Genomic DNA, 22,395 nt, shown 5'->3' on the forward strand with positions numbered 1-22,395 from the left:
GAGCACCCGGAGGAAACCCACGCAGACACGGGGAGAACGTGCAAACTCCACACAGTCAGTCGCCCGAGTCGGGAATTGAACCCGGGTCTCTGGCGCTGCGAGGCAGCAGTGCTAACCACTGTGCCACCGTGCCGCCCACTCAGGTGGGTAGGTAGGTGGGTAGGTGGGTAGGCAAGTTGTGGGGAGAGAGACAGGTTACAGGAATGGGTAAAGGCTTGGCAGGTGAAATATAATATGGAAAAATGAGGTCGTATATTTTGACAAGCAGACCAGAAGAGCTGAGTATTATTTAAATGGGAGAAAGAAAGATTACAAAAAACACACAGGGATTTATGGGTCCTGGCACATGAATTCATAGAAATTCAGCAATTAAGCAATAAGGCACACAGACTGTTGGCCTCTATTGAAGGGAACACAGTATCAAAATAGGGAGGTTTTGTTAAAACAAGGCATAAGTCAGACCACAGCTGAAATACTATGTGACGTTTTGGTCCCCTTGTCCAGGGAAAGATATAACGGCACTGGAGGTAGTCCAGAAAAACCTCATTATAAAATTCCTACATTTCAAGAAACAACCTAATGAGGAGAGGAGTAGTTTGGGTTTGTACTCATTGGAGTTTAGAAGATTGAGAGGCAAACTTATTGAAACATACAGGATTCTTAGAGGACATGATTGGGTAGATATGGAGAAATTGTTTCACCCTAGTGGGAGTCTAGGACCAGACAGCATAATCTCAGAGTAAGGGTTACCCATTTAAGACAGAGTTGAGAAGGAACTGTTTATTCTCAAAAGCTGGTCAGTCTCTGGAATTCTTTACTGTAGAGGGCTATTGAAGCTGGCTTGTTAATACATTCAAGGCTGAGATTTTTAATCAATAAAGGAATCAAGTGTTGTGGGGAAAGGGCAGGAAAGTGGAATTCAGGACTATCGTATCAGTTGTGATCTCACTGAGTAGCAGAACAGACTCAGATGGGAGGTATGGCCTACTTCAGTTCCAATCTCTGGTAGTCTTTAACCCCTTTATATTAAACACAACAAAACATCAGAGGACTTATCTGTTCTGAGATCAAGAAATTTTGCATGAGTTAGAAGGGAAATAGATCTCCCTAACATCCCAAGCAGTACTTACTTCTTAACCAATAACAATAAAGCCAACCACTTAGTCATATAGCTTACAGTTTGAGCACAATCTGTGCACAAATCCAATATCACATATTCTACATAATTACTTCATTACCAACAAAATGCATCAGGATAGCCCCGCAAGCTTAAAACCTGTTATGCAAGTGTAAGTTATTTTCTTTCCTCACCAGGCTATGGGTTACTGCATTATTTGAAGTTGCATTTGAAGCTAAACAATTTATAATAATCCATAAACCAACTCACTTATGATCTTATAAAAAATATTACAGATGAAATGGCTCAAGATAGTTGGATTGAGAACAACACGGAAATATTTCTCCTGGGAAAGCAATGATTGGTCTCCACCAATCACACCCAGCTTCCTTTATTAAGTCATGACACTAGCCCCTCAACCATTTCACATCTCATCTCGATTTTGCGAGCTCATCTTCTTATTAGCTGTCCTTAATAACTGCCTTGACATCAAGTGCCAATATGTCATAATTATAAATTGCAATTTTAAAGTCACCAGTTCATCTGTTTTACTGCTGTTGATTGAGGGGTAATTGTTGGTCAGAGGACACTGAAAAAAGTCCCTTGTTCATCAATGATGGCATGGGAGTCTTTATGTCCAAGTCAACATTTAGTGCCTCTTCCAAAACACTGCAACTCCAACAACGCATTATTCCCTGGTATTGCACAATTATAAACAGAAATGTTGTGCTCAGGTCTTGAAAGAAGGCTAGAACCCATGACCTTGGAAAACCAGGTGGTATATATCTATAACTCAAAAAAAAAATCACACAAAAACCAAATCTAAATATGCACCCATGCAGTTTATTATTGTCTTTGTCACATATCATGACCAAAGTTTATGTTTTGCTTTCTCTCAAAACCAATTTGAGGCGTCCCAGTGAAAATTTTCAAGCTCCCACAAAGTAATGGAACATAAACGGAGAATGGAGCAATTGGTTTCCAATGAAATATTTCAAAATTGATTTATTTACAGGAAAACAGGAAAAAAACTCAAAACGGAATACTAATAATGCTGACACATTGAAGTTTATATCTTAGAGTCATAGAGATGTACAGCATGGAAACAGACCCTTCGGTCCAACCAGTCAATGCCAACCAGATATCCCAACCCAATCTAGTCCCACCTGCCAGCACCTGGCCCATACCCCTCCAAACCCTTCCTATTCATATACCAATCCAAATGCCTTTTAAATGTTGCAAGTGTACCAGCCTCCACCACTTCCTCTGGCAGCTCATTCCATACACACACAACCCTTTGCATGAAAAGGTTGTCCCGTAGGTCTCTTTTATATCTTTCCCATCTCACCCTAAACCTATGCCCTCTAGTTCTGGATTGTTTCTACACTAAAGTTTAATCTTCACAATCTTTTTAACCTGGAGTACTGAACTGATTTTCTGTACTTGCTTTCAAGTAAATGTTTATAACAAAACAATGAACTGTTGTAATTACAATTCATATGGTGGTATTGAAAATATCACTACTGCTCCTACACAAGAGAAACTGTTAATAACTCCTCATTCCAGCATTTTTTAAAAATTCTTTTTCTCTCACTAAGAACAAACAACCATTGGACACTTATAAAGGAGAGGTTACAGAGAATCTCAGCCCATTAAAAGTTCACAAAATGTAGCATAATGTTACATAAAACATTAAGTGTTGCAAGCTCTTAAAATCTGAAATGTTTAGTATCAGGATGAAACATTATTGCAAGAATCATGCACTTTGTATCCTATTTGCAGACATTACAATGGCGAAAACACGACAGAAGGATATAATTCGCTAACAAGTGTTTTGGTCTTCCTGAGGGCCTGAAAAGATGTTCACGATAATTCCAAATTAATCATCATCTCTATTTTAAATTCATCTCATCTGGTACATATTCACATCAAGTTGTGTCAAATTTATTTAACTTTGTTTTCAGAAATCAACGCAACTTAAAACAATAATCGTAATGGCACAATCATACCATATTTGTCTTTCAGCTGTCCAAAGCCACTGAATGGAGTTCTTGATGAACATGTTTTCCCCTACCATTTGAAAAATGATCAATAGAAGCAACTATATAATTTGATTATAAGGGCAAAAATTATTTTGAACAAACAGGAACGAACTACCTGCGATTACTGTAAATTCAACATGGACTTATCACTCATTTGTCATACATAAACACAAGTAAATGCTAGAGACTAGAGCTTTACTAAGTAAAATATAGCACCAAGTGGAGCTCACAATGAACAAAGTGCTCTTTGTCCAATGTACTCAAAAAAATCTTGTTGACTGGCCAACTACGGAATGAAAATAATTTGGGGTAGAGGGAAGGGAGGCAGGCAAACCACGGCATTTCAATGGAACAGTAACAGAGTTAGGTTGCCAACCAGTATAGTGAGAATATTCAGCTGAAAAGAAAGTTAGTTTTTTAGGATTTAAAATATGTAATAAATTAAGTACATGGTGCCCAACATTACCCTTCGGAACAAACCCAAAACATCCACACTAATTTTAGTATAACTTGCATATATAATAATATATCACCAACGCACTAAAGCTTATAAAAACACTTTATAGAAGTGATCATGATACTGATATTTAACACCAAGCCACATGAAGGATGTCAGGAGGCAGCTAAAAGCTTGGACAATGTGATTTTTACATGATCCCACTTGATACTACATCAGACACCATAAGAAAGCCTGGCTTGATAGATCATCTGTTTACTTTTTGCACTTGAGTACTGTGGTGGTGCATCACTGAAACATATTCACAAAAGGTTTTTGTTCTTCAACAACAAAACATAAGATCAATATACAAGGTAGGAAAAAAGCAATATATCTAAGACAATTAGAGAAATCTTAACATAAACTGCAAAACAAAGTTTCAACTTGTTCAGCAACAGTACCTTTTTAAATACTCACTTCCAATTTCATTCCTACCTTGACATTTTTATTTAACTAGTTCCTGAGTTTCTTTTCCTTAGACAGTAAGAGAAAATTTTATGATTCCTTTCCCAAAATTCTGGCATAAATCTTTCACAATTCTGATGGTTTAAAATGTTACTTGTTCTAACAAATTGAAGAATTCTATCCAAACTCAGCTGGTTTGAGAACTTCACAATACTTAAAACATTTTGCTACGATGACAGCTGGTACAATTACAACATTTAAAAGGCATCTGGATGGGTATATGAATGGGATGGGTTTAGAGGTATATGGGCCAAAGGCTGGCAAATGGGAACAAGACTAATTTAGAATATCTGGTTGGCATGAACAAGTCGGACTGAAGTGTCTGTTCCCATGCTGTACATCTCGATGACTGATTTCTCTGCTAAAAGACATTTTTCGCCCTTGTGCACTGAACTCTTGGTTCTTCTGAACAGCGACTTTATAACTTTGGTTCTTACGTTAAAACTAAAGGAAAAGTTTTTTGGTCTATTGCCAACTTAGCAATATAAACATTCCTTCCATCAACATGACAGGGGTTCGACCAGGCACATGAATGCAGTAACATGCTTTCTTGGAATTGATGCACTTAGGTCGCTTTCCAAATGACTTTGAGAGGTTTATTTTAAAAGGTTACCTTCACAGAACTGACCCACATCCACCTGCCTCTATTTTAAATAGAAATCCCAGATTATGTAATGAATAAAACACATTTTCTCTCACAAAAGGAAAGTAAAGGAAGTAGAATGGTGACATTTACTGAGAGAAATCCAGAAATTAGAGTTTAGGAAACTCCAAGCACAATACCAATGACAAATAATTATATCAGGGATGTTCACTGTTCCAAAATTAAAGGCTTGCAGTGTTTGAATGGACTGCATTGCTAGAAAAGTTGGGGATAAAAGGACTTTAAAACAAGACCAGGAGCGTGTAGGTCAAAAGTTATGTTTGGAAAGAATCTTGGTGCAAGTGAAAGTACAGGCACCAACATTTTGGATATGGTGAACTTTATGTGCAGTGGAAAGTTGGAATCCTACCAGAAAAGCATCAGAATAGTAATCAAGTCTACAGGTTAACAAAAACATATATGAAGACTTCAGGAGATGGTGAGCAAAGAAAGGATGGAGTCATGCAATGTTTTATAAGTTTAAGCAGTCTGTCTTTGTCTTTTAGCAGATACATGGTTGAAAGTTCATCTCAGTTCAATTACAACATAAAGGCTTTAGTAGTGTGGTTCAGTCTAAGATAGTTGCCAGGGAAAAGAAACTAGTTAGTGGCTAGGGAACAGACGACGTATATACAGAACAACCTCAATTATCCGAACGAGATGGGCAGGGTGTATTTTGTTCAGATAACTGATTGTTCGGATAATGGATAACATATTTACGAGACCTTGCGACCTTGTTCTGTATACTGAACAGAAGGAAAAAAAAGTGACTGCTGGAAACAGTAAGCCTCCCTCGTGGTATAGCAAAAGATTACTGCAGATGCTGAAATCTGTACTGAAAACAACAAATGCTGGAGATCACAGAGGGTCAGACAGCATCCATGTGATCTCCAACATTTATTGTTTTCAGCCTCATTTATGGTTTTTAGTTTAAAGCCAGTTTTGCCACATTCTTGCAAACAGCAGTCAGATTTGAAATATAACTTGAACATGATCCTGCAGAAATACTGGCACTGCCTTCATTTCACATTATGCCAACATAAATACCAATGGATAAAGAAATCAAATATACCATTCTTCAAATCTGTTCCATCTCCTTTTCAATCTTTCACTGGTCAGTTGCAGATTAATGCATACATTCAATATTAACCAAATACCGATCTCAACAATAACTGGGCAATACTGATTTTGGATTGTAATGTCAGTCACTTAAACTAAATGGAAAGATCAACTGTTTTTGTCCTTCACTGATATTTTAAAAAAGAAAGAGAGAGTTACTGTCTTTTTAAAAGGTTCTTTATCTTGAATATTCACATCTATCTTAATTTGCGGTTTCTAGAGCTCTTAAAATGATCAACTTTACATTCAGTAATACCAACTCACTTTGAAGTTTAACAAATATTTACTCACTCATAATGGCGTGTTCTTCTGCATCTGATAGATATATGGTGCTGATCTGCAATTATCTATCCCGAGAGAGGAGCTCATGCCCTATATTTTAAAAAAGTTTGGAGTCAATGATTGTAGTCCCAAAACAGTTCTAAACATCTATGCCCCAAAATTTGTATGCCCTTGGAGAGGGGTGCAAGTGGAGTTAAAACAACTCAAGATATTCAAAGTTTGAGAGAAGATTTGTAGCTCGGGTGCTCGTTGTTGTGGTTCTGTTCGCCGAGCTGGTAATTTGTGTTGCAGACGTTTCATCCCCTGTCTAGGTGACATCCTCAGTGCTTGGGAGCCTCCTGTGAAGCGCTTCTGTGATCTTTCCTCTGGCATTTGTAGTGGTTTGAATCTGCCGCTTCCGGTTGTCAGTTCCAGCTGTCTGCTGCAGTGGTCGGTATATTGGGTCCACTGCAGCGGACAGCTGGAACTGACAACCGGAAGCGGCAGATTCAAACCACTACAAATGACGGAGGAAAGATCACAGAAGCGCTTCACAGGAGGCTCCCAAACACTGAGGATGTCACCTAGACAGGGGATGAAACGTTTGCAACACAAATTCCCAGCTCGGGGAACAGAACCACAACAACAAATCAAGATAGTCAGCAAGGTTGCAAGCCAGTTTCTGTGTTGAAACACAAGGCAAGAACAAGATTGTATTAGATTGTCAATAATCGTTTATATGTAGCCATATGACAATTTGGTCTGCTCACTGAGCATTAGGCCAAATTTATGCTTGATAACCATCTTTCCAATCCCTCCACAGAACAGCTTATAGCTTTACTGAGACTGCTAATTAGGTCAAAAACCATCATGTTATGTGCAAGCCCTGACCCAAATGAAAGGGAAACTGAATGCTCAAACATTTTGGCCAAAATCAGTGCATCATTCCTCTCTACACACAATGACAGAGAAATAAATAAGTGAGAAATTTCTGACAGACACTATCAAACGTTTTTCACCTTGCACTCAAGACATTCGTAAGAAATACCAAAATAAAAGGAAAAACATTCATATTGAGAGAGGAGAATGTTGATTGATTGGCAAATGGGTCCTGACAGGTAGGAGGTATTGTCATAGAAAATGCACCAGTTAATAATGACCAAGAGCTAACTGCCCAGTTTTGGTTTAGTTTTGAACAAGGCAAGTTGACCCTGATGTCTCAGCACCTTGTTTTGACCAATAAACAAGAGAATGGCTGTCATCTCTATTTTGTCAGTTTGAAACAGGCACAGTTTATATATGAGTTTTCTATCTAAAAATAACATGGGCCCTGTGTATTACTATTTACACTGTCCAAGTTTTCAAACATCCAGATTGAATGCTTGACAGTCAGATATTAAACTATCAACTTAGCAATAAACTATACATGCACGAGAAAACTTGCTCTTCTTTAAATTGTCCAAAACAATTTAGTGGAGGTTCAGAGGTTTTAAGCTTTTCAACTCCTTAAATCTAACAATAACAAGACTATGTCTCAATATGATTTTAATAACAACTAAATTGTTGACAGTAGGATATTAAAATAATTCTGTAAAGTGGCAATCACATTATTTTTTGAAAAAGGAAATAAAGTTTATTAGTGAACAAGACTGTCAGCAATATTGGCATATTTCAAAGTACTGTGGTTCTGATCACATATTCTCCATCACATTGCCAGTTTCCAACACTGCCACAGCTCATTCATTGCAGAGATCTCACCCATGCCTTTGCTCTCTCTAGACTGAAGTATTCCAATGCTCTCATAGCCAAAATACTGTCGCCCATATCCTCAGCTACTTCAAAACCTGCTCATCCATAAGGAATAGGCGTGTTAAGCTACACAGATTCCAGATTCAGCAATATTTTCATAAGTCCAATTCAGAATTTTTAAATTTTAATTCCTTGGTTTTCAAATCCTTCTATGGTCTTGTCCCTTGCTATCTCTATAAATTATTCCACTATTAGCCTCCTCTCCCCAAAGAAATCTCAGCAGATCTCTAATCCTGGCCTCCTGCACATCCCCAGTGTCAGTGCTTCTAATTGGCGGTTAGATCTTCAGCTGTCTTGGCTGAGAGAATCTCTTCTGGCTCTATGCACTCTCTTCCACATTGAAAGGAGGTTTCTTGGAGCATCTTACATGATCAAAACATCTTCTGAGATGTAAATAAAACAAAGAACTATGGATGCTGAAGACCTGAAACAAAACCAGAAATTGCCAGCAAAACTAAGCAGGTCTGCCAGCATCTGTGGGGAGGAGGCAAAATTAATGTTTCACATCTGGAGTCTCTTCATCAGAACCTTCTGAAATTTGTCTTTTTTTAAACTAACAATTCTGTCATATATATTGGGACATTTACTACAATAATGACATGACATAAATAAATCACTTTTGTAAACTAAAATATTACAAAAAAGTGAGAACTGATTTCGTACAGAAATTCAGTACACCTCTTCAAAAAGATTAAATGAAGCAAAAAGAGGCATTAAAAAAAACGCTAGAAAATTACTTATTGTCTCAAATTGAATGCCCTATATCATTTTAAGCTATTAAACACAAAATGCTTTTAAGCAGTACGAGAAAATTGTCAAAAGCACAATTCAAATGTAATTATGCTTCTTGATGCTTCTACGTTAACCAAAACTTCTCAATATATGTTATGTTCCTTCAACTGAAGTGTGGACATATACAAGTTACACCCTTTACTAATGTATCTGGGAAACAATAATCCTTCAAGTTAATATCAAAACAAAACAATCTTCAGTTTTACGCTATGTATCTTCCGATAACAAATGTACAGACTTTGTTAATTAAATTGCCGACGTAGCCATTATAATTTTTGGTCTCGTGTTAAGCTCGCAATAAAGGTGAAAAACTTTCAAAAAAACCTCAAGAAAACGTTTAAAGAGTCATGTTTTGATTCTCCCTACTTTCTTGGGAAATCTCGCAAAGCAGGTTCCCTCCTGGCAGGAGTGGCAGAGACGGCTCAGCCTCCGGTTCTCTTTCGAGAGAAGACGCAAAAATTCCCAACAAACAAAAAACTGCTTAACTTTCAGGGGACTTCCAGAAGAGGGGAGAGATTTTATCTCGGGACCAGTTAAGAAACGACTGTTTTTAAAAAAAAAATCGAGCCCACGGTTTTACAAACCCACTTCCATTAATTTACATGGTTTTACGAAACATAATTATTGTGTGGGGGAGGTGGGGAGAAGAACAACACAAATAAATCAACTTTTGCAGAACTTCAAATCTTGATAAAGCACGCGAAACTGTCAGCTGAGAATAAAGGTAAGTCAGTTTAGATCCTTGCGGGGGGAAAGAAAATCAAATAAATCAGGCACAACTCTCACTGACCAATTGTTTCTCCCTCATTGGGATTAATAACGCGAGCCAACCAAACATTGCTGCAGGGGAGCGGAAATGACCACCGTCAATGATTGACATGGGTCGCTGACCAATCGGACAAAGCCAGAGGACGGGAGCCCGCGTCTCACAGCCAATGGCAGGAGAAGAGGGTGGGGCATGGATAATTAGCAAGGTTGGTTGCAGGAGGCCGCCCTGACGGACGCTCCGCTAGGCCGCGGTAGCGAGGCGCTGCACACCGTATTAGAAATGCGGCTCTTTCTCTCATCCTTTATTCAAACGCCGTACTTTACTTTTTTTAAATAATAAAGTTAATATGATTACCTGGATGGTAACCCATTCTCTCCCAAAGAAAAGAAAACTTTTCGAAAATATAAACGATTTACCTTCTTTTTTCCCCGTTTGAAGGAAGGGTTCGACGCTGCATTGTGTTAAGTAGTAACTTCCATGTTCCTTCTTCTCGCTTGCTCGCTCTCTGGTTCGAGTTGTGAGTTTAAATCCCTCCTTCGCCCGGAATGGGACGTTTCGTTGACCGAGCCCTCGAGGCCACTTTTCAAACAGGGGAACTATGGAAACGGCTCGCGCCTGCCAACGGATCCCGCTGCGGCAACGACTCTAAGCACTGCCCGGGAATCACTTCCGGGACATTGGGCAGACCCACCTGGGCCATGGAATGGATGAATAAGCACCTGGAGCCTGATCATGGAGCTCCATTGCCCCAACTCATTTCCTCCCTCCTGCATGCACTCCTTTTAAAAGCAAACAACGGGGGATGGATGTAGAACTAGCATCTTCTCCCACTTGCAATTTTAAGTATCGTGGCGAACGGATTGTCTGTGCTTCTTTTTACTGCCTTGTTTGTAGGAACTTGCTGCATGCAAGTTGGCTTTTAGTTACTACATTACAACCGCGATTTTATTGTACTGTAAAGCTTTTTGAGACCTCCAATGAAAGTGCAATTTTTTTCGAGCACTTTTTTCAATCAATTTGTTCTATTGTCTTATGACATTGGTGGGCGGCACGGTGGCACAGTGGTTAGCACTGCTGCCTCACAGCGCCTGAGACCCGGGTTCAATTCCCGCCTCAGGCGACTGACTGTGTGGAGTTTGCACGTTCTCCCCGTGTCTGCGTGGGTTTCCTCCGGGTGCTCCGGTTTCCTCCCACAGTCCAAAAAAGATGTGCAGGGTCAGGTGAATTGGCCATGCTAAATTGTCTGTAGTGTTAGGTAAGGGGTAAATGTAGGGGTATGGGTGGGTTTCGCTTCGGCGGGTCGGTGTGGACTTGTTGGGCCGAAGGGCCTGTTTCCACACTGTAATGTAATCTAATATCTTTGAGAAGGTCCTTGTAGCTCGGAGCCAGACATACCATTGTACTTTATTGCTGGAACAGCACAGCAGGTCAGGCAGCATCCAGGGAACAGGAGGCCTGAAGGGCCTGTGCCCGAAACGTCGAATCATTCCTGAAGAAGGGCCTGTGCCCGAAACGTCGAATCTCCTGTTCCCTGGATGCTGCCTGACCTGCTGTGCTGTTCCAGCAATAAAGTTTCAACTTTGATCTCCAGCATCTGCAGACCTCACTTTCTCCTCCATACCATTGTACTGCCATAACAGGATTTGAACCAATTTTCTTACATTATATAATTATGGCTGCCATAACAGGATTTGAACCAATTTTCTGACATTATATAATTATGAAGCAACTTGTTGCTGGGTTAACAGATGCAACAATTTGGATGGGAACTGATTCTTTCTGGCTCTTATTTATTCATTTGATTTACTTTTACATTTCTTAAACATACAGTATTTCATATACATGGTGTTATCTCCTTATGTGTAGCCCCCAAAAAACGTTACTTTTGAAGACCTGTTCTCATTAAATTCACAGCATGTTTGAACACTGCAGTGTTTCACAAACTGCAAGTGTGATGAATAATCAATGAGGCTGTTGTTGATACTATTGGTTAATGGAGGAATGCTTACTCTCACTGAGAAGTTTCATAGCGACCTGAAAGCAGACAGTGCCTCTGACAATACTGTAACGTAGTCAGGTTCAGATCTTGTGGTGAGTTCACACCTTCTGATTCAGAAGAAAGCATGCTGCCACTGGAGCCAAACTACTAGATTATTGTTTGATTGTGCAGCTGACTCATCTCAATTCTCAGTCAATGGCACATTGTTCAGCAACTCACAAAATCATTTCACAAGACAACAAGCAGATTGGTAATAATTTCTAAGATACAAATTATCTTTGACAAAGAAAATTATATCTTCTGGTTCATTTTAAATGTGAATGAGTGCTAAACCAAATGTGGCAACATTTGCAAGTTAATGATTGTGTTCAACATGTTTACATTTGCTGGATTGTATAAAACAGACGTAGTGACTTCTGGTGAGTGTTTCAGTTCTTATTCTTCCTCAGCAGTCCCTTGGGATTGAGGCTGACCTGGTTTAATAGGTTCTAGAATGGTAGATGAGGCCAATGCACAACTTGCAGGTTCCAGTATGTGGGGTAGGTGGTGGTCTGAAGGGTTGGATGAATGAGGTGTTTAGTGATTTATGTATACCTTGTGAAGCCTGAAGTTTCCTCTGCAAGTTCCCGATGAAGTGTCACATTGTGTTCAGTGCATTCCAAGATGAGTCTTCTCCACTATGGTTGACTGCAGGCCAGTCTGTTAATTTTATGACTGAAGATACTTAAAGATTAACAGAGAATGGGATGGTGAAATAAAATTGGACATGCTGCTGTTTTACATCTGATACCAGAACACACTTATTTCCATTGCCAGAAAAAAATATAGTTTCTCATAATGTTTCAAATTACCTCATTTTCACTAAGGTAAATAATTGAAACCGAATGGTTGGAGGCAGTAATACTCAAATGAACACATAGAACTATATTTTACCAACAACTTCCAGAAATAGTGAACCCACATGTTAATCTCCAAACATAGACTGGGACTGCCATTGTGTAAAAGGTTTAGATGGAGAGGAATTTGTTAAGTGCGTACAAGACAATTTTCTGATTCAGTATGTAAATGTACTTGCAAGAGAAGGTGCAAATCTTGACCTACTCTTGGGAAATAAGGCAGGGCAGGTGACTGAGGTGTCAGTGGGGGAACACTTTGGGGCCAGCGACCATAATTCTATTCGTTTTAAAATAGTGATGGAAAAGGATAGACCAGATCTAAAAGTTGAAGCTCTAAATTGGAGAAAGGCCAATTTTGATGGTATTAGGCAAGAACTTTTAAAAACTGATTGGGAGCAGATGTTCACAGGTAAAGGAACAGCTGGAAAATGGGAAGCCTTCAGAAATGAGCAGAAATCCTGTCAGGGTGAAAGGAAAGGCTGGTAGTTATAGGGAATGCTGGATGACTAAAGAAATTGAGGGTTTGGTTAAGAAAAAGAAGGAAGCATATGTAAGGTATAGACAGGATAGATTGAGTGAATCCTTAGAAGAGTATAAAGAAAGTAGGAGTATACTTAAGAGGAAATCAGGAGGACAAAAAGGGGACATGAGATAGCTTTGGCAAATAGAATTAAGGAGAATCCAAAGGGTTTTTACAAATACCTTAAGGACAAAAGGGTAATTAGGGAGAGAATAGGGCCCCTCAAAAATGAGCAAGGAGGCCTTTGTGTGGAGCCACAGAAAATGGGCGAGATACTAAATGAGTATTTTGCATCAGTATTTACTGTGGAAAAGGATATGGAAGATATAGACTGTAGGGAAATAGATGGTGACATCTTGCAAAATGTCCAGATTACAGAGGAGGAAGTGCTAGATGTCTTGAAACGGGTAAAGGTGGATAAATCCCCAGGACCTGATCAGGTGTACCCGAGAATTCTGTGGGAAGCTAACGAAGTGATTGCTGGGTCTCTTGCTGAGGTATTTGTATCATCGATAGTCACAGGTGAGATGCCGGAAGACTGGACGTTGGTAAGAAGAGTGGAAAGGACAAGCCAGGGAACTATAGACCAGTGAGCCTGACCTCGGTGGTGGGCAAGTTGTTGGAGGGAATCCTGAGGGACAGGATGTACAAGTATTTGGAAAGGTAAGGACTGATTAGGGATAGTCAACATGGCTTTGTGCATGGGAAATCATGTCTCACAAACTTGATTGAGTTTTTTGAAGAACTGACAAAGAGGATTGATGAGGGCGGTGTGGTGAGTGTGGTCTGTATGGACTTTGGTGGGGCGTTCGGCAGGGTTCCCCATGGGAGACTGATTAGCAAGGTTAGATCTCATGGAATACAGGGGTAACTAGCCATTTGGATACAGAACTGGCTCAAAGGTAGAGGACAGAGGGTGGTGGTGGAGGGTTTTTCAGACTGGAAGCCTGTGGCCGGTGGAGTGCCGCAGGAATCAGTGCTGGGACCTCTGCTTTTTGTCATTTGCAAAGATGATTTGGATGCAAGCATGGTAGGTACAGTTGGTGTGTTTGCAGATGACACCAAAATTGGAGGTGTAGTGGACAGCGAAGAGGGTTACCTCAGATTACAACAGGCCCTTGACCAGATGGGCCAATTGGCGGAGGTGGCAGATGGAGTTTGGTTCAGATGGATGCAGGGTGCTGCATTTTGAGAAAGCAAATCTTAGCAGGACTTATACACTTAATGGTAAGGTCCTCGAGTGTGTTGCTGAACATAGAGACCTTGGAGTGCAGGTTCATAGCTCCTTGAAAGTAGAGTCACAGGTAGATCGGATAGTGAAGAAGGCGTTTGGTGTACTTTCTTTTATTGGTCAGAGTATTGAGTACAGGAGTTGGGAGGTTGTGTTGCGGCTGTACAGGACATTGGTTAGGCCGCTGATGGAGTATTACGTACATTGTGATTGTTTGTCAAGGTTGTTCCTCATGAGTGTTTGGGTGTATGGAGCTGTAACCCTAATTGGACAAAAACTACTTCAACTAGGTTCAATTTAAAGCTCACACTTTAGAGGTGGAAGGCTGTGAGATCAAGCCACATCCGAAAGACTCTAGAAAATAACTTCAATTGACATTGGAGTATACCACCACTGAAGGACTGATGTATTGTCAGAGATTGAATTCTTTGGATGAGATCATAAACCAAAGCTCCATCTGTCAGTTCAGTAAATGGTGATGTGTAAAATATCTCAGAACTGTTTAGAAATTGTCAGATGATGCCCTCAATCCTACTAAAACATAATTTTTCTCACTGCTTGTGAAACCTGCCTTTGCGTTTCACTTATTCAATAACAATAGTTACGTTTCAAAAGTAATTCAGCAGTTAAGTGTTTTGTGAATCTAACAGAAAAAGTGGCATCACAAGTAGACAGGGTGGTGAAGAATGCATTTGGCACACTTGTCTTCATCAGTCAGAGTTACTGCATTTGAAAAACATACTTGACCTGATCCTCACCAATCTGCCAGCAGCAGATGCATCCGTCCATGATAGTATCAGTTAGACCAAACAGTCCTTGTGGAGTCATCTTTTTGGAAGGAGACTAGTTCTTTTACAGGAATGGCTACATTATGGTACTAATTAATTTCATTTTTCTACTTAAAATATAATTCAGAATTTCAAAGTTTATTTAACAGATTAAAAATACTGCATAAGTTACTGAATAATGTTTTGAAAAGTTAATGTCTGATGTAGCACAAACAAAGTCCCACCTTCATATTGAAAGTAACCTCCATTGTGTTCTGTGGCACTACTACCATGCTAAACGGGACAGACTTTGGGCAACTAAAGACTAGGTCCTGTGGGCTATCGACAGCAGCAGAATTGTACTCCTGCACAATCTTTAGCCTCGTGACCTGGCATAAAACCCCACTCAACAATTACCATCAAACCAGGGGATGAATGCAGGTTCAATGGAGAGTTCAGGAGGACATACCAGGAGCAGCACCAGGTATACCTCAAGATGAGGTGTCAACCTGGTGAAGCCACCAAACAGGACTATTTGCATGCCAAAAAGCAATAAGCAGCAAGTGATAGAGCTAAGCAATCCCACAACCAACAAATTAGATCTAAGCTCTGCAGTCCTGGCATATCCAGTCGCAAATGTTAGTGGACGATTAAACAACTCACCAGAGGAGGGGCTTCCACAAATATCCCCATCCTCAAGGATGGAAGAGCCCAGCACATCAGTGCAAAAGATAAGGCTGAAGCTTTTGCAGCAATCTACAGCCAGAAGTGCCAAGTGGACGATCCATCTCGGCTTCCTCCAGTGTTTCCCAGAAGTACAAATACGAATCTTCAGCCAATTTGATTCACTTCACATGATATCAAGAAACAGTTGGAGACACTGGATACTGCAAAGGCTATGAACCCTGAAAACATTCCAGCAATAGTACTGAAGACTTTTGCTCCAGAACTTGCCATTCCTCTAGCCAAACTGTATAATACAATTACAACACTAGCATCTACCTGACAATGTATTAAATTACCAAGTTATGCCCTGCACATAAAAAGCAGGACAATTCCAATTGGCCATTTGCCACCCCATCACTCTCTTCTCGACCATCAGCAAAATGATGCAAAGTGTCATCAACAGTGCTGTCAAGCAACTCCCGCTCAGCAATCACCTGCTCAGTGACGCCCAGTTTGGGTTGCGCCAAGGCCACTCAGCTCCTGACCTTATTACAGCCCTGGTCCAAACATGGACAAAAGAGCTGAATTCCAGAGGTGAGGTGGAAGTGACAGCCCTTGACATCGAAGTTGCATCAACCAAGTGTGGCATCATGGAGCCCTAGTAAAACTAGAATCAATAAGTATCGGGGGGAACTACTCTCCAGTAGTTGGAGTCATACCTGACACAAAGGAAGATGGTCGTGGTTGTTGGAGGTCCGTCATCTCAGCTCCAGGATATCTCTGCGAGGGTTCGTCAGGGTAGAGTCCTAGGCCCAACCATCTTCAACTGCTACATCAACGACCTTCCTTCCATAGGTGAAGGGGTAAGTGTAGGGGAATGGGTCTGGGTGGGTCGCTCTTCAGAGGGTCGGTGTGGACTTGTTGGGCCGAAGGGGCTGTTTCCACACTGAAAGTAATCTAATCTAATCTAAATAAGGTCAGAAGTGGGATGTTTGCTCATGATTGCACAATGTTCAGCACCATTTATGACTCCTCAGATACCAAAGCAGTTCATGTTCAAAGGCAACAAGATCTGGACAATATCTGGGCTTGGGCAGACAAGTGGCAAGTAACGTGTGCCACACAAATGTCAGGCTATGACCATTACCAACAAGGGACGGTCTAATCACTGCCCCTTGACATTTAATGGTGTTACCATCACTCAATCGCCCACTATCAACATCCTGGTGATTATCATTGACCAGAAACTCAACTGCGCTCACCACATAGGCTACAAGTGCAGTTCAGAGGCTCGGAATACTGCAGTGAGGAACTCATCTCCTGATTCCCCAAGGCCTCTCCACCTACAAGGCATAAGTCAGGAGTGTGATAGAATACTCCCCACTTGCCTGGATGATTGCAACCACAACAACATTCAAGAAGCTTGACACCACCCAGGACAAAGTAGTCTGCTTGAATGGCATTACACCCAAAAGCATCCATTCCCTCCACCACCAACACTCAATAGCAGCAATGTGGGCCATCTACAAAATGGACTGTAGAAATTCACCAAAGATCCTCAGACATCACCTTCCAAACCCATGACCATTTCCATCTAGAAGGACAACGGCAGCAAAGAACACCACCACCTTCAAGTTCCTTCCAAGCCACTCATCATCCTGATTTGGAAAAATATCACTGTTCCTTCATTGTCACTGGAATTCTCTCCCTAATGGTATTGTGAGTCAACCCACAGCAGGTGGCATGCAGCAGTTCAAGAAGGCAGCTCACCACCACCTCCTTAAGGGCAACTAGTGACAGGCAATAAATGTTGGCCCAGCCAGCGATGCCTGCATCCCACAAATGAATACATTTTTTAAAAATTCTGGTCACCCTATTATAGGAAGGATATTATTAACCTGGAAAGGATGCAAAAAATATTTACAAGGATGTTGTAAGCCTTCAGGATTTGAATTACGAGAGGCTGAATAGGCTAGTACTTTTCTCCATGGAGCTTTGGAGGCTGAGGGGTGACCTTGTAGAGTTTTATAAAATCATGAATACCTAAAATCTTTTCCCCAGGATTAGTGTTCTCCAAAACTAGAAAGCATAGGTTTACAGTGACAGGGGAAAAATTTAAAAGAGACATGAGGGTGAACTTTTTCATACAGAGTGTTGTGCATATATGGAACAAGCTGCCAGAGGAAGTAGTTGAGGCAGGTACAATTACAACATTTAAAAGACATTTGTGCAGGTTCATGGTTGGGAAAGATTTAGAAGGATATAGGTCAAACAGAGGCAAATGGGACTAGTTCAGTTTAGGAAACCTGGTCAGCTGACTATAAACAGGTGACAGGTAATAAATAAATGCAACTTATCTTCTCCATAGATTGGTCCATATTTTAGGGAATATCATGGTGGATGAATTTAGAAGCAACTAAAGATAATAAAAATGAGCCATTGTTTTGGGTACTGATCAGGATGACATGCCAAATCAACTCTACAATGAATGGATAAACACATGTTTGATTTCATAAAACACACACTGCTTTTTAAAAATTGTAAAGCTGAAATTTACTAACTTTGCCAATCTGTGGACTGATGAAAGCTTGAGAAATAGCCGGAATAAAAATCTTCACCTGAAGAAGATATACTGGAATCAAAATGTTAACTGTTTCTCCCTCCATAGACCTGCTGGGTTTCTCCAGCACTTTCTGTTTTTATTTCAGACTTCCAACAAATGCAGTGGTTGCTTTTATTTGGCTTGGTTGATCCTCCCAAGACCTCTTCCTTACTATTACATAGAAGCTGATGGCCAACTGTCCTATAAACCCGTCAAGTAGTAGTTTGGTATTGTTATAGTCAAATAATCATCTCTATCAGTAAATATTTCCAGTTTATTCAACAAATATCCTGATAAATAGATCTATCAGAGTGAGGCCTTGATGTACAGTTGAATGGCAATATGTCTGAACATCCTTAAATTTGGTCCTGACACCCAGTCAGACCCAAAGACTTTAAGTCAAAGAAAGCCAAGGAAACTTTCTGACAATCATCACCTCTGACCCTCACAAATGAATCTATCCAGATTCATCCATTGTCAGGCATCACAAAGAAAAAGGGACTTCACAGAGACTTCAATTATTGTTACCATAAATGGGTGAATAGTAATAACCACTGGTTGATTCTTGACAGACTTAGTTCTAGCATCTGCAATATTTTATGTTCAGGAAGCAATTCATCCTATCATGTCATGACAGCTCCCTAAAAAGGCATAACAGTTTTATTGAGCAAACACATAGAGCATGAGCTCAGAGTTGGTCATATTTCTTATAAAGGGCAGTACATGTCAAGTCCATCCAGTTGAAAGAAACAAGTGACATTGAGAGTGGTCACTGTTCTGTCAAAGAATTTGGCTATTTCCCACTCAGAGGGCCCTATGGACAAGATTTTTGTCTTTTCATTTGTTTGAACACACAAATCGCTCATCAAAATATTGAGACATGCATTTGCGGATAAATTTAGTATTGACAGTGACTGACAAAAATGCAGTCAAGCTGGTTATTGTCATCTTATATAACTGGGAGGATGTAGCAGAATTAAAGCAAATAAATGACAATAAACTACATGAGTTGCATTTGGTACTTGCTACTCATTAGCTTGAACAACTGTAACTGCATGATTGACATTTGGATAATGAGTATGAGCACATTGTTTAAACAATGTTTTCAAGGTTAAATTCTCAGAGTTGGAGATTTTTGCACTCAGTTTAGTTCTGATCTAGAAGCTGTTGAAGGTTGGTATTTGCTTGACTGAAATTTGGATTCTTTCATTGGTTTTTTTTTGGCTCTTCATATTAGCACAGGCCAGACTTATAGGTTACCTTTTAAAAATAAATTTATTAACAATTTGTACATGTTAAGGCTACACAGCAGCATGCTGAGAGCTGAATAAGTTGCAAATTACCAGCAGAGTACTACTACATAACTACTGAGGTTACAGTTACACCACACATTACCTCAGTCTCATCAGAGTCATTAAACATTATCTCTACATCTCCTGCAAGCACCCTTTCTCAATTTCAAGTATTCACACCAGAACTAACAAGATTATTGACTGAAAAGTTATCTCTAAGACCATAATACATCGGAGCAGAAGCAGTCCATTCAGCCCATTGAACCTGCTCTGTTATTCAATTAGATAATGATTGTTCTGAAACTCCTTGGCACAACATTCTTGCCTTTCTCCATAATTCTTGATTTCCTTTCTGTTTAAGAATCTATCTCGACACTGCATATACTTAACGACCCAACCTCTATAGTTCTCTGCATTGAAGAATTCCATAAAATTCACTAACTTCTAAGAAGAAATTCCTCCTCATTTCTGTCTTAAAAGGCTGAGCATTTATTGTGAGATTCTCAAGGAAATGCATTTATTTACAACTCCACCACCTTTCCTAACAAAAAACAACCACACGGAGTCCATTGTTCATGGAATCTCATAATTCTTCTCATCTAGTCATTCAAAATGATGTTTGAGGGTAATGGCCTGATGGCGTGCTGAACTGTACTTTTAGCAGTTAAAATGAAAGTAGATTCAGTAACAGTATCCCAAAACTCATAGTACTGAAAGAACTGATTGCCAGTGGGCTGCCACATCAGGTGCCATACTGTCAAGTTAAAGATGAAGAGATGAGTGAATCATCAGGAAGTATTCAAGTAAAGATTCACTTCTTTGAAAGGTTGTGAAAGGACTGCAAGCGATTAATGAAAATCTTTTCAGAGATTTATACTTGAACTGGCTAGAAAATACATCACCAGAAACTGCAGACAAAAAGTCAAAATGAGGAAATTTCAACATTGTTGTCATTTATGACTATATGTCTGGTCACTAGACAAAGAATATTCTGAGCTCTAATAAAAAAAAAGTGGAACATTATCATCATGCTATAGTATGGCTGTAGGACCTTCCTGCATAGGTAGAGTTTATTGTTCTTTGTCATCTTGTACAAAGTTATCAGACTTTGTCTGTTGCTGCTTGAAAGATCATTGTGAAGCTTAAAGTACTGGAACTTCCATCTCTGAAAATCTGCTGAGGTTTGAGGCTGGATAAGAATGTTATCAACAGTGGGATTTACCAAGTTTGGGAGGTATTGACCTAGAGCTGTTGCTGCTTCAAATGCAGATTGAAGCGATTCTGTACCTGTTGAAATATGCCTTGATTGTTCAACAGTATCGAAGGGCTGTGGAAATGATAGTGACCGCTTAACTGGCATGCTACTTCAGAGTGTGTTTCAATTTACTTCACTTCCAGTAAATCTTCAAATCTTAGCTTTGTAGTTCCTCAACAGTGCTTAGTGGCTGTTCAGATTTCTGAGAAAAACACCATCTATCCAAAACTGATATCTCCCTGCTGCCACGTTTTCAAGTGAGTCATATTCTTCAGTTCTAAATAATAGCTCAGGATAAACTTGGGTTACATTTAATCAAGCTGAAAATGTGTTGCTGGAAAAGCGCAGCAGGTCAAGCAGCATCCAAGGAACAGGAGAATCGACGTTTCGGGCATAAGCCCCTCTTCCTGAAGAAGGGCTTATGCCCGAAATGTCGATTCTCCTGTTCCTTGGATGCTGCCTGACCTGCTGAGCTTTTCCAGCAACACATTTTCAGCTCTGATCTCCAGCATCTGCAGTCCTCACTTTGTCCTTACATTTAATCAACATTAATTAACAATCTGTGCATGAAAGTAAGGCGACAGAGCAGTATGCTCTGAGCTGTACGAGTTCCAAATTCCAACTTCCTATCGGAGTACTATCACATAACTATTGAGTTGACAGTTACATCACAGTTTACATCAGAGACTCACCTACAGAATTATATAATGGGATGGTGTGGGAGGAGACCATTCAATTCACCATGTCAACACCAGTATTGTTATCAAGTGCCAATCTCTTGCCTTTTCCCCATTTCCCTGTACACCACCTTAATGCAAATAATCATCAGATGTCCTCTTGAATGCCTCAACTGAACCTGCATCGGCATATTTCTAGGCACTGCATTCCATATACTAACCACTCGCTGTATGAATTCATTTTTTTCTCACACCATCCTCGTTTTGTTTGCATATCACCACCTACACATTCATTAAGCCTCATCTCTACACTGCTTTTGCTTTTTTTTTCTTTTAAAAAAATCTTTTTTTTACTTTTGGCAATTCTTCACAAATATTTAAAGACTAAGAACCTGAAAGGTCAATAATTAAGCAAGATTTTCATCTGGTTTTCTGATTTTAACAATAAGACACTGTTTATTTTCAGACAATAATATCAGGGAGCAAAATTCAAAAGAGAGTATTTGGTCTTGTGTGGATCTTGAGAGTTAGTTTTTCTTTGGCAACTTCCTGACAGCTATTTCTTTTCTTCTGAGCATCTCCTTAAAATCTCTGCTAGCCAAAATGTTTTATATGTTATTTCTATTTTTACCTGTTTTGGATAAAATATTTTCATAATTTCTCTAAGTACTGCAGAGCAGCTGTCGTATATGATGTTCTTCCTTATTTTTCACTGTCAGCAGAATAAGTATCCTCAAATTATGCACCAAGTTCCAAGTCAATGCAATCTCTCTCAAGGCAGGTTTGAACAGTGATTAGTTCATGATGCTCTCTGATTTTGGTCACACTGAAATTACAACCCAGAAGCCTTTGCTCAACTGACATTTCATTATAATTGATAATGCCTCAATAGGCTACTGATGCTAAATTAGGATTCCTGTAATTTAAAATTGATCATGGTGGCTACATATCTTCATACGGTATTCTTACCAAATGTT

The 22,395-nt window shown here is 39.8% G+C and overlaps 1 long non-coding RNA gene across 1 annotated transcript in view; it reads right to left on the minus strand.

Annotated features, from left to right (window-relative positions):
- Positions 1-10,607, minus strand: part of LOC122561842 — an 18,769-nt gene extending 8,162 nt beyond the window's left edge. The window contains exons 1-2 of the long non-coding RNA XR_006315129.1: positions 9,930-10,607; positions 6,174-6,254 (exon numbers count right to left, since the gene is read on the minus strand). This is a non-coding gene — a long non-coding RNA (uncharacterized LOC122561842). The remainder of the gene's footprint in view (positions 1-6,173; positions 6,255-9,929) is intronic.
- Between the last annotated feature and the right edge of the window lie 11,788 nt (positions 10,608-22,395).

Source organism: Chiloscyllium plagiosum, chromosome 23, assembly GCF_004010195.1.
Source record: "Chiloscyllium plagiosum isolate BGI_BamShark_2017 chromosome 23, ASM401019v2, whole genome shotgun sequence".
NCBI lineage: Eukaryota > Metazoa > Chordata > Chondrichthyes > Orectolobiformes > Hemiscylliidae > Chiloscyllium > Chiloscyllium plagiosum.